The sequence below is a fragment of the Canis aureus genome, chromosome 16, assembly GCF_053574225.1.
Source record: "Canis aureus isolate CA01 chromosome 16, VMU_Caureus_v.1.0, whole genome shotgun sequence".
NCBI lineage: Eukaryota > Metazoa > Chordata > Mammalia > Carnivora > Canidae > Canis > Canis aureus.
In genome coordinates this window covers 30,134,561-30,147,520 of record NC_135626.1, presented here as the reverse complement: position 1 = coordinate 30,147,520, position 12,960 = coordinate 30,134,561, and positions in this window count along the sequence as shown.

Here is a 12,960-nt window from a genome sequence, read left to right as displayed (position 1 = left end):
TCATCTCCAGAAACATTCCCTTCCCAAGATTCCTAAGCAGTTTATACCATTTATACAATAAGATAATGCTTATCTTATTGTACTTGTATTGTTCAATCAAATGTCTTTTTCCAGCTACACATGGAGACAGTGAGTTCTATGAAGCTCAGACTCATTCCTCTCATTCATACATATATTGCTAATACCTAGCAAACTACCTGGTGGTGAGTAGCTACTAAATAAATATGGATTTAATGAATGTGTTCCTCTGTCACACTTTTTTTTTTCTAAAGTCCCCTTTGGAATCTGGATGAGCCATAATGATTCTAGGTTGGGAATTTTTCAATGAGGTGGATATATAGAATTAATGTCCTCTTTCTTTGAATCCCAGCTAGACAGCTAAAATGGTTCAGATAAGTGATTCTCAGTGTTTTGTTGTGCGGTAATTAATGGCACATTTAGTCATGAAGAATGGAGGAACTTGAACTTAAGTGGCATCAGCACTAAGTTAGACCATCCATGAAGATAAGTGTTTGTATAGGTGCCCAGGAGAAACTGAGCAGCTGCCTGAATTAAAATCAGAGAAAACACATACACACACACAGAGAATATCACATGCTTTTTCTTCATGGCCTCCTTAATTGGATTTTTCATACAAATCTACATGATTTGCAGAGAGAGAGACTGGAGGATTTAATGCTTTGAACCGGAAGCACCCAGGATGAGTTTCGAGGACACACTGCGAAATGCCCTAGAGCATTTGAAAGCCTGAAGCTAAATGGAGGCTGGATGTCAACTAGGAAGGACGCATTCAAGGCTGAGGTTGACACAGCCATGGCGGTTCCAGGGACAAAGTTTTACTAAGCTGACTGGCCTCCTAACACAACCAGTGAGTGAGGACACTGAACTAAGTCAGTGTATCTTGGGTTTGCTCATTTTATGGGTGCATTTTTAACCTGGAGTTTGGTGGTTGTATTAGTTTCTCAGGACTGCCATAGCAAATGCCCACAGACCGGGTGGCATTAAACAACAGAAGTTCATTCCCTCACAGTTTTCTGGAGGCCAGAAGCCTGAAGCCAAGGTGTTGGCAGGACTAGCCTCCCCCTTGAAGGCTCTAGGGTAGAATCTTTCCTTGCCTCTTTCAGCTCCTGGTGGCTTCATTAGCTTGGGGCTCACAACTCCAGTCTCTGTCTCTATCTTCACCTGACCTTTTTCCCTATGGGTCTCCTCTGTGACCGTGTGTCTCTTTTCTCATATGAAGACACCAGTTACTGGATTGATCTCATATGTCAATCCTTAATTGTATCTGCAAAAACCTTGTTTCCAAGTAAGGTCATATTCATAACTTTTCAGGGGCCAATATTCAACAATGACAGAGATTATGCTAGATGTTAGCAGCCTCCTTTCTAAAGCCAAACCTTTCCCTTGAGTTTACACAGTCTCATCCTCTTGAATCTAGGATCTTGCTTCATCCATTTTTTCCACTTTCTCTTTTGTATCTTTAACATTTTCAGCTTGATCCTTCCCTTCAGCCTACAAATATGCTTAGTTTCCTCCTAATCACAAGCAAAAACCACCTTCTTCTCCATGATTCTACCTTTAAAATTGAAGCCCCCATACAGTATGGTAAAACTTTTTGATATAAGTATATGCATTTACAAAATTGAAACCCCTTTTAACAACCTCATAACTCCTAACCCCTCCCCCCACCACTCCAAGAAAGAACCCCTCCTCCACTCATGTCTCAGTTATTTCTGTGCTGACTTTTGCTATCATTACAAAAACTGCCTTTCTCAAGTGACAAGGAATTCAGGTTGTCCAACATCATAAACTCTGGTTCCTTTTGGTCCCTCTGATCCTGTTGGCAACATCTCATTCTCTTGCCCATCTCTTGCTGCTTGAAGTTTCTTTGCTATCTCAAGGTTAGAGCTTGCAGAGAAAACATTTCCTCAACTACATCCTGCCCAGCTGCTAATGGATTATTACCTAAACTTAACATTTGTTGAATTCTTTCCCCTCCATGCCATATGAGTTGACTTTTCTTTGAAAATCTACTTACAGCAAAAGTAACATTTCCAGCTACCTGTCAAGTAATGAAAAGATAGTTTCCTATTTTTAAATAGGAAAGGACATTTATTACAACAAAAATACTATTCTCATCCGCAATATAGTGCTGCATCCATTCAATAGGTTTGAGCCATCTACTCTTACTTAGTGATCACCTGGCCTCAAGAAGGTAAAAAGGACACGGCCCAGAGCTCCAGTTTCATAAGAAATAGATTTAGACTCTGACCGCAGTGACCCCCCTACCACCTTCTTTTTCTGGTGAGGTTTTATAGCTTCTGCAGAATAAGGGGCCTGCAATTCATAGTGGCCCCTAGCTGTTCACTAATTGGCCAGTCTGTGGATGTGTTGCTCTGGCCCCTTCACATGTTAATAAGAGAAGAGGGACTTGTGAATTCAGCTATTGTTTGGATTCCAGACAGCAGCAAAGTATGTGATTGGCTGCTCTCTCTTATAATCCTAGTTTTAGTTCTTTTCTTAGACAAGCATCTATTTCATCAAGCATTTGAAGGCTATTGGAATAAACCTGCTATATAGTTTGCTACCATAAAATTACAACTCCCTACATATTGGCAGTTATGTTTCTTCTTATTCCGAAAGTTACTTGTAGTAGTTTTTGATTGTGTGTGTGTGTGTGTGTGTGTTTGTTTTTTGTTTTTTTGTGAGAGAGAGAGAGAGAGAGAGAGACAGTACAAGCAGGGAGAGAGGTAGGGGTAAGGAGGAGCAGAGGGAGGGGGGAGAGAGAGAAAATCTCAAGCAGCGTCCATATCCAGTGCAGAGCCCAATGCAGGGCTCAATCTCATGACCATGAAATCATGACCCAAGTTGAAATCAAGAGTTGGACACTCAACTGACTGAGCCACCCAGGTGTCCTTCTCTTCTGACTTTTGATTTTTTAAACTAATCTTTCAACAGATCGACTTTTGGTTTTACTAGTTAATTTTACTTATGTTTCATTGATTCAGTTTTATTAAACATTTATTAATATATAGTATAACACAAAAGGCAAAACATAGTACAGTCCAGTGATCTTTACAAAGTGAATCTACTCTTGTAATCAACATTGCATCAAGAAGCAAAATTGTGCCATGAGCGCTGCCTGTACTACCACCTTCCCCCAACATTGCCCCGAGCCTTCTAATCAAGTACCCATCAAGGGTAGCATTATCCTCCTCTAAACAGCATAAAGTCATTTAGTCTGTTTTCTACTTCCTATATAATGTACTTGTATAGAATGTGTGTATTTTTATTGTGTCTGGTTTTACTCATTATTATGGGAGGTTTCTCAACTGTAACCAACTCTGAGTGGTAAGAGCATTGGAAACAATGAATGTAAGTCTCTTGGCAGAGGGTCTGGCTGTAGCAGATGTGTGTAAGTAGCTGTTATTATCATGAAATGATGGCCTTATCTGCAGATGAATGAAGTAGGGGTAAGAAGGGGAAGTGAGGAATGCATATAGTAGAAAAAGCCCAGCTAATTTATCCTGACAAATTCCCAACATGTCCTGGCCAGGAGCAAGACAAGGAAAACCTATGTTGGAGAGCAGGATTTTGGTACCTCCTTTCCAACTTGCCTGATGGAATCTTAAGTTCCAGGTTTTATTATTTTCCTAATATTTTATTATAAAAATTTCAAATACATTGAAATATTGAATTTGATAGTGATCACCCATGGCCCCACCACCTGGATTCTACAATTAATTTTTTGCTCTTTGTGCTTTGTCACATACTTATGTCTATCCATTCATCAACCCATCTTTATTCTTGTGCATGTCAGAGGAAGTTACTACTAAAAAATCCTTAGTAGTAGGATTTTTAAAAATTGAGATGAAATTCATATAACATAAAATTAGCCATTGTGAAATGAATAATTCTGAATGTACAACATTCGTAAAGTTGTACAACCACATCTACCTAGTTCCAAGACATTTTCATCAGTCTACTCCAAATATCAAAAGCCCCTTCCCAATTAAGCACTTAGTCCCTGTTCCTCTTCCTTTCAGTCCCTGGTGACTAGCAAACTTCTCTCTGTTTCTGTGGATTCTGGATATTCCATGCAAATGGAATCATTCAATATGTGACCTTTGGTGGCTGGCTTCTTTCACGTAACATGTTTTTAAAGTTCATCCACGTTGTAGCATGTGTTAGTACTTTAATGCTCTTTGTGGCTGAATGATATTCCCTCATATGAGTACACTACAATTTGTATATCCATTCTTCTGTTGGTGAACATTTGGGTTGTCTTCATCTTTTGGCTATTGTGTATTTAGACATTTGTGTATTAGGATTTGTTTAAATATTTGTTTTCGATTGGAGGGTATATGCCAGGATTGGAATTGCTGAGTCCTATGGTCATTCTATGTGTAATGTTTTGTGGAACCATCAAGCTGTCTTATTGGTTTTTAAATCCCAGGAAATATTTTGCTCAAAGTGGATATTAGATCAGATGTTATATCTCCATGGCCAGCTATTAACAGTCACTTAGCTCTAGCCTGATGTTTCTTGATGAGTCTACTTTCTGTATAAAATACACAGGGATTTCAGTGCACTTGAGAAGAGATGCTGACTGCATAGGCGACTATTTCCTCTTGTCTCCTGTAGGATGTGTCAACTCACCTGGTGTTGCAGGGGCTGGGTGGATAATCTGTCAGGACATAGACTCCTCAGTTAATGGTTACTGTTATGTAATCAATGAGTTTCCATCCTAGAAAACTACCACATAGAGTAAGACCCTTCTGATGCCACATGAGCCCCACGTGGCCAAATCTGCTCCAGACTCCTTCATGATTTCCTGAGTTTTGCTAGGAGCTAAGTACAACAGATTTGGGTTAGAGAGAGCGGAATTTGACAAAGAGATGCATGGGAGTGGCAACCTCTGGAACAGATGCTGACAGCTGGTGTGAGATTTCAGAGGCCTGCCCCTGCTCTGTTAGCCTGAGAAAACAGGAGAAATTCCAACTATTGCATGATATCATCTGTGCCTTAGTAGCATTTGTTTTGAAACTACGGATTTAATTGCTGTTCCTTTGGCTCCTATTTCCTCTTTCCCCAAGAAAAAGGTAATCTTTGAAATTCCCATGAAAGCACATTCAGTTGCCACTTCTGTTCCAACTTCAAGACAGAATCATCCCTAATAATGAAAACAAATCTGTTTTTGGCAAAGTGAACCCAAGTGTTGCTTTTGGAGAATCAGGGAGAAGAAGCAACAAAGTGTCAGAGTGGCCCAGAGACTGCAACAGTTTAACAAAAGCCTGTTTTATAAGCCTGCCAATAGCCCACCAATAATTGTGACTTGGGACAGCTCACAATTATTTGCAAGTCGCGTTCATAGGCATTTAGTCAGGTAAGCAGAATGGGCTCTGGTAGATTTTGCTTTGCAGATGAAGAGCTCTAGATCAGAAAGGATATGCAACTTATTCACAGCCATGGAGTTAACAGGAAATGGAGCCAGATCTCAAACTCAGTACTATTTCTAGTGTATAAGAAAGATACAATGATCATCCTAGGTGTTGGGGAAATAAAACTTGGGAGTCACATAGAACCTAGAATCAGGCCATTTGAACATTACTCAGTCACTGACCAGCCACATAACCACAAGCAAGACATTTAGCTATTCCTCCCAATTCCTGGCTTCATTTTCATTTTCTTCCTCTGTGCAGTGGATCTTATGATACTTAGAAGATTAATGCAAAATTAAAATGAAATAATGTATGTAATTTACATACTAGCAATTGCAGGTGCTCAAAAAACTGTAGCTTTCCTGACCACACTAGATCATGCTAGCAGATTTTAGAAAATCTATTCCCACTACTTTTTCAACCCTTGCTCTTTTTCTCCAAAAGGTCCTAGAGTGCACATGCTCTAGCCCCCAAGCAGAGTTTTTTCAAATGAGAAGATATTATCCTTGACATAAGAATGATGGGGGTGCTTTGAGATGAGGGGACACTTTGCAGTCAGAGGGTAAGAAGAATCAATGTTCATTACTTAATTGGAATAAACATTCATTTATATGAACAGCTGTCAGGAAGCAAACTGATCAAAGGCCCATTAGTCACAAGGTTGGCTTTGCAAAGGGCCACTTAGTTAGGGTGGTGATTTTAACATGAAAGGGAAGGGTGAGCTAGTACATTGCGGCCTGGTACATTGTGCATTAGTGATTATTAGGGTCCTAGTTCTGCAAGCTTTCTCTAATAGAGGTTAACCCAGATGCTGAAGGTGAACTGTATCAAGTGTTAATGGCAGGTATGGGCAAGTGATGACTTTGCATCCCCTTGTCAAATTTCTGAAGTGGCCAAAATTAAGAGCAAGACTGAGAGGGAGAAATGTCAAATTTCTCAGAAAATATGAGTTCTCAAAGACAAAAACAAACCTCTTAGACCATTACAGGGCAGAACAAAGCTGACGACCCAGTGTCTGCTTCAGAATTTAGAACTTGCCAGACTTTGGAAAGGTCATTAAGTCTGGGCTTTTATACACTTGTGTTCCAGTGGCACTTGATCTTTTTAGTATGGAATTCTTATTTTTGACAATAGTAATATTAATGATAATATTTATATCATTATGTTCTACAACCAGTATGAGCCACAAATTAATAAGCATTCGCATAACACCCACGGGGCACCAGGTGCTGCTGCTACAATGGGCATAGATATTGCAGAATTGCATGGAGAGATAAATGATTTAATTTATATTTCACATTTTGTAAGCACATTTGCATTATACAAGCACTCAGCACATTTACATAATCTGCTAGTTGAATGAACAGACAACGCATTGTGAAATTGCCTTTAGTATGTGGTGAGGATATAATTACAGTGATTGTTATAATTGCCCTCATTCGCTGAGTACCAACTATTGGGGGTACCACATGGGGGACAACAGAGGGCAGTGGTTAAGAGCACCAACTCGGGAGCTGCATTGCTGTGTTCAAATCCAGACTCTGCTACTTACTAGCTGTATATCCTTCAAAAGCAGCCTGATTTCCTTGTGTTATTCAGTTGCTTCATCTGTAGAGTGAGGTGGTAACAATGGTACCTGCCTTATAATATTATAGAGACTAAATGAAGTAACATTTATAACATGATTGGAAGAGTACTTGGCACAATGTCACAAAACAATAATACTAATGCGTCTGTATGTGGGTGAGTACACACACACACACACACACACACACACCTACTGGGTGACATACTCATTTTACACATGAGGAATTTGAGTCTCAAAGCTTCAGGAGCACACAGGTTGGTCTTACTCCAAGTATATTCTCCTTTCACAAGGCCAGCTGTAGCTTGGTAATGAACATAGTATGCTAACCCTGGAGGCCCCACAGATGATGTTCAGGGGATGGCAGTGTCCTCTTCCTTCACTATATGTTGTAATAATAAGGCAGAGCCTTCCCGTGCCTCCTTACCCGGAAAGACCATGTCTATAACATTGACACTATCCCATCTTTCATGTAGCTGGAAAGAGTAACCATTTCCAGAAGAACAGTCTCTGCCTCAATGTGCAAGGACTCTGACAAAGGAATTCAAAGAGATTCCATTGCTAATGTACTTCTTGAGTTACCACTCTAAGGAAAGAAATTTAACCTCAGAGTTGTGTTCCAAAAGGTCAATGTCTCCAGGTGTCACTCCACAACCATTATTAAAAATAACATGGCTTCGAGGGTCTGTGGTCTGTAGAAAATCCCTGGAGCTGGGCTAGACTGGACACGATGAGGGTTTTAAATTGGCATCACCAAAGCCAAGACAGTCACTGTGATGAGGAGAAATGCAGTCAGAGGGAACCAACAGTCAAGCTAAGAACCAGTATAAAGTGTCCATTCTGAAGATCAAGGAAGTAAAATGGAAGGAAGGTCAAGCTGAACCTGGGACAAATGGGCATCAGAATCAGAGAGCAAAGCATGGGGTGAAGTGGGGTGGCAGCTCCATATAGTCTGAGCATACTGGTGGAAAGCGGCACATCCAATTGCCTTTGGTGCCTGGGGGCTTGGTTGTTTAAAAGGAGCTGTGCAAGGCTGCGGACCAACAAGATTCCCTTGGTTTTTACAAGGAATTTCTAGAGTTTGAGTCCAGTGAAAGTTAATCTGATGGAGAATTTTCTCTTTAGTCTTATAACAATGGGGATACCTTGGGAAATTTTTGAGTCAGTGCCACATATTGAAGTTGTATTCCTGCTCAATTATACTAGATAGGTAGTTTGGTGGGAGAAAGCAGGGAGACAAGAAAAAACTAAAATCCTGTTGAGTAAACACCATCAGGTAACATTTCTCTTCAGTCTGTTACCAACTTATGATGACAATATTAAGAATTTTGTTAGTCCCAAATGAGAGATTTGATTTTGGGGATATTTCTCCAGGGTCATGATATCACAGTCAATGGAGACAGAAGAATCTTTGCTAAGATTCGGCATTTTTATGGCGTCTCTTTCTTCTCAATATGAAAGTAGAACATTAATCTAACACTGATAGGGAGTATCCAGACAAGGAGATTTATCCACACAGACCAAATTATGTCAATATATTTTTTATTTGACAGAATATAGGGTGGGTCATGTTAGAGAGGGTTAAACTTTGCCTTGAGCTGGCTTTGATCTTGAACTGGACAGATGATCCTTCCTTACCTAGAATAAGACATCCCCACTCTATTGGCCAACCATTGGATTATTTTTGTTTTACCCATTGAGGGTAGTGGTAAGTCTCATATCAGCCTGTTCAGTGTTCTCTCCTTAAAAGGATAAAGGAATAAAGAACCTGAGGTTGCAGGGCTAGGAGGCCTTCATGAAAAAGCGGACTGTTCCCCATCATCACAGGGGAAACCTATAGAACTACAGCTTATGAATCTGACCCAAACCTGTTTTTCAGATCTCTCAAATCCTTGCCTCTAGCCTACTTCCTCACGGTTGGCCCTGCTCTTGTCTTTATTCTAGCCTTACCATGTACCTGTATATAGTTTTTACTTTCCTTGTACTCTTTGGACTGGCCTCCTGGTTGCTATCATTTCCACATTTGGCTTTTCTTTTTTTTAAGATTTTATTTATTTGTTCATGAGACACACACACACACACACACACACACACACACACACACACACAGAGGTGCAGAGACACAAGCAGAGGGAGAAGTAGGCTCCATGCAGGGATCCTGATGTGGGACTCAATCCTGGGTCTCCAGGATCACGCCCTGGGCCAAAGGCAGCGCTAAACCACTGAGCCAGTGGGCTGCCCCATTTGGTTTTTTAAATGCACTTTCTTAAAACTTGTTTCCTCTCCTGGGGCACCTGGGTGGCTAAGTTAGTTAAGTATCTGCCTTTGGCTCAGGTCATGATCCCAGGATCCTGGGATTGAGCCCCATGTCAGGCCCCTTGCTTAGCAGGGAGTCAGTTTCTCCTTCTCCCTTTGCCCTGCCACCTGCTTATGCTCACTCACTCTCTCTCTCTCAAATAAATAAACAAAATCTAAAAAACAAAAAAAAATTTTTCTCCTCTGCCAAACTCACTGGCAACCTTGACAGATAACTTAAATGCTGATCTCCTTCTCAATTTACAACTCTCCCTAACCCCCTAGAGTTCTAGAGCCTAAATGCACTGGTAATGATAGATGTGCCTTCTCTTCCAGCTTAGAGTGTTTACTACATCAGGCAGTCTCCTGGCAGTGTTTCCTGTGATACCTCCTCCACATCCCAGCAGATCTAAATTGTTATTCATCCATTAGCTGCATGCCAGGCACTTTGCAAATACTGCATTAAATACATCATCTTGTGTAAATTTTACAGCAACCCCTAAGAAGAAATTTTATTTCATAGGGAAATTTTGAATTGTGTTTTAGCCATTATATTGTTGTAGAGATTCTGGATTCTGTTATATTTCTCTAAAGAGTGTTTTGTTGTTGTTCATTTTTTATTTTTGTTTTTAGCAGGCAATAACATACTTAGACTAAAGTTGCACACCCTGTCTTGATTATGGTAGATAGCAGCACAAATCTCAGTTGAACCCTTTTTTCCTTTATCTGGGTGGTTTGCAGTTTGCCTCATACTACAGTTCAGGAATGAACCAAAGGTTTGGGCAGAGTTGACACATAGAAATTAGGGCTCCTCTACTCTGTCATTCTTCTTCCTGGGCTTCCCTCTTTCCTTTCCAAAGACTGTGGTCACCCTGGGTGCTATTTCTGATGTTCTCATACCAGAATGGTAGTGGGTTTTCCCTTATTCCTTCAGCTGGCCTATGTCTACAATATAATTGTGATCTCCCCCTTAGGATAAAGTTACAACAAAATGGGGTACTTACCTTCTGTCAGTCTCTTCTTTCAAATTTTAGCTCCTGTCTCAAATCCACCTGCCTTTGTGAACTCTGTAGAGCCTTTGAAATTATTTTGGCTTTTTTATATTTTGTCTAATGTTTATAGCTGTTGTTTGTGGAGATTGGTCTGTTGGCCACTTATTCTATCACACCAAAAGCCGAACTCCAGAAAATGTTCGACAACTACTATCAATCATTACTATCTTTACCATTATTCTCATGATCAGTCTTCTCTTGCTAAGTCACAGAATCACAGATATCCTGGACCAGTGCTGTAGAGCTGACCGATCTCTGGAATGTAGGATTTGCACACCTCTGCAGAACTTCAGAACTGTGTGGGACAGTTCACCCTCCCCAAACCCCATATATATGTGGGGAGAATGTGGAAGAGTCTAATTTTCATGAGTAAAGAACAGTTGGTGAGTTGTTTGTTCTCCCTTCCCCTACATCTCCCTCCAAGACACATCGCAAAGGGCTTTTACTTTGGAGACAGGAGGCTTGCCAGAGTATCCCAACCAGTGAGACATGATAGGATGGTGGCTCAGAGTGAGTGAGGAGGCAGTAGCACCCTGTCCAAGTTCCTTATAGACCTTAAGGGGTCACAGAAGAGGGCCACCTCACTCTTATAACCCTTGCTGATGGAGCTTTGAGTTTATCTGTGAGACAGGAGCCATGATGTGTAACCTATGAGGAGTGTGGCATGTACCCCCTGACAAGGGCCAAAGGGAGATGTAGCTGCCACTGAGGAGGCCCTCCATGCCAGAGGGCAGCAGGAATTGATGCTGTTTAACAATCATGCACTCCTCAGGTGCCTCCACATCAGCAGAAACCACTCACAATTCACTGTGCCAGTTTGACCGTAGGGACACTTCCTTTCCACCTCCCCACTGTGCAGACCTCAACACATACCAATATAACTGTTATCATCAGTTCTAGGGCAAATAGGGATGACACCAGCAGTGGAAGCTGGCAGAGGAATGATCACAAGCCAGATGATGGCACAAGGGACTGTCATTCCTGGGGCCTATCTCTGCCAAGATGGGCATAGTCAAAAGTGAAAAGAGGAAGTGGAATTAGACAGAAGAGGAGGGGAAGATCATGAGGAAGATGCTGTGAGATGGGATTTGGGACTAGCCCTTGTTTAAGATTTTAATAACCAGGGCTGGGCTAAAAAAAGAAAAACAGGAATGACACAAAAAGAAATTGACTCCTCCAGGCAGATGGAGAGTTCAAGGCCAGTAATAGAGCTTGCAGTTCTGAGAATAAAATGGGCTTGTGTCTGAACCTGACTGAGTGGTGGCTCTCCCTTCACACCTCCTACAGGCACAGAACTTCAAATCTAGATGCTTGAAGGAAGACTGGCAGATTTTAGACATGGAAATGTAACCCTTGTAAGTTGAGAGGTAACTCAAAAGGTAAAAAGACAAGTGAGAGAGCTATATAAACTATTTACAATACATAGATTAAAAAATACATCAACAAAGATAACCTAGACATAAAGAACAAAAGTTAGGCAAGTCACAAATGCAGATGTGGCTAAGAAACATAAGAAAAAAAGGCTTATTTATCAAGAATTGATTGAAATGCAAATTAAAACAAGGAAAAAATTTTTTCACCTATTAGACTAGCAAAAGTATAAACAATTTTAAATATCCAGTGTTGCTGTCTAGTGAATGAGGCAAGTAGTAGAAGTAGGGGAAGGACATTCATCTCCTGATGCTACCTAAAGTCCAAGTCAGAATTACACAGGCTTTTCAGAGGGTGATTAACAGTGCCTCTCAAATTTTAAACAGGTTAACCCTTTGACAAACCATTCCACCCTCAAGCATCTGTCTTCTAGCAGTCTTCACGTGTATAATGTTGATGTACAAGGATGTTCACACTACGTAACTTGTAGTGGGGAAAAAAATCAGAGACAACCTAAACACACAACAATAAGAGGGTTGTTAAAGAAATTATGGCAACTATACACCATCCAGTATCCAGGATTCAGTATTCAGGAATACCATTCAGTCACTAAAAAAGAATGAATTACATCTATATGAGTAACAGAGAAGCTTGTCCAAAATCATTATTGAATGGCACAAGCGAGTAACTAAACCTGTCTTTCAGACTCTGTTCTCAGAACTTTACATTAATTGGCACATCTAATCCTCTATGAGTAAATGCCTCTATGATTGGCATTATTGTCACCATTCCCCCATTTTAGCCAAGGAAGCACCCAAGGCCCAGAAAGACTAAGTAAATTTCCAAGGTTGGCTCCACAATGCATGTCCTTAACTATTATGTTATGCTGCCTGTCATTTGTGTGTGTGTGTGCACGTGTATGTGTGTTTTATGTGCTCATAGCGACGTAGAAAATATTTGGGCTTTATAAAGATAACAATACAGTGTATTTCTGTGGTGTGCCACCCAATTCTTCTTTGAAAAACAAGGCATGTATTCTCCCAAAGGCCCAAAGCGTTAGCTACTGGTGGCTCATAGCTCAGTCTCTCCCCTGGAACTGCCTTCTGCAGGGGATGAGGGGCAACTCATCAGCGAAGAGTGGTAAGGGCCTGGCCCTCTTTTAGGACAATTCTGGTGGTCCATCTCAGCTCCCAGATGGACCAGTTCCCCTCTAGGG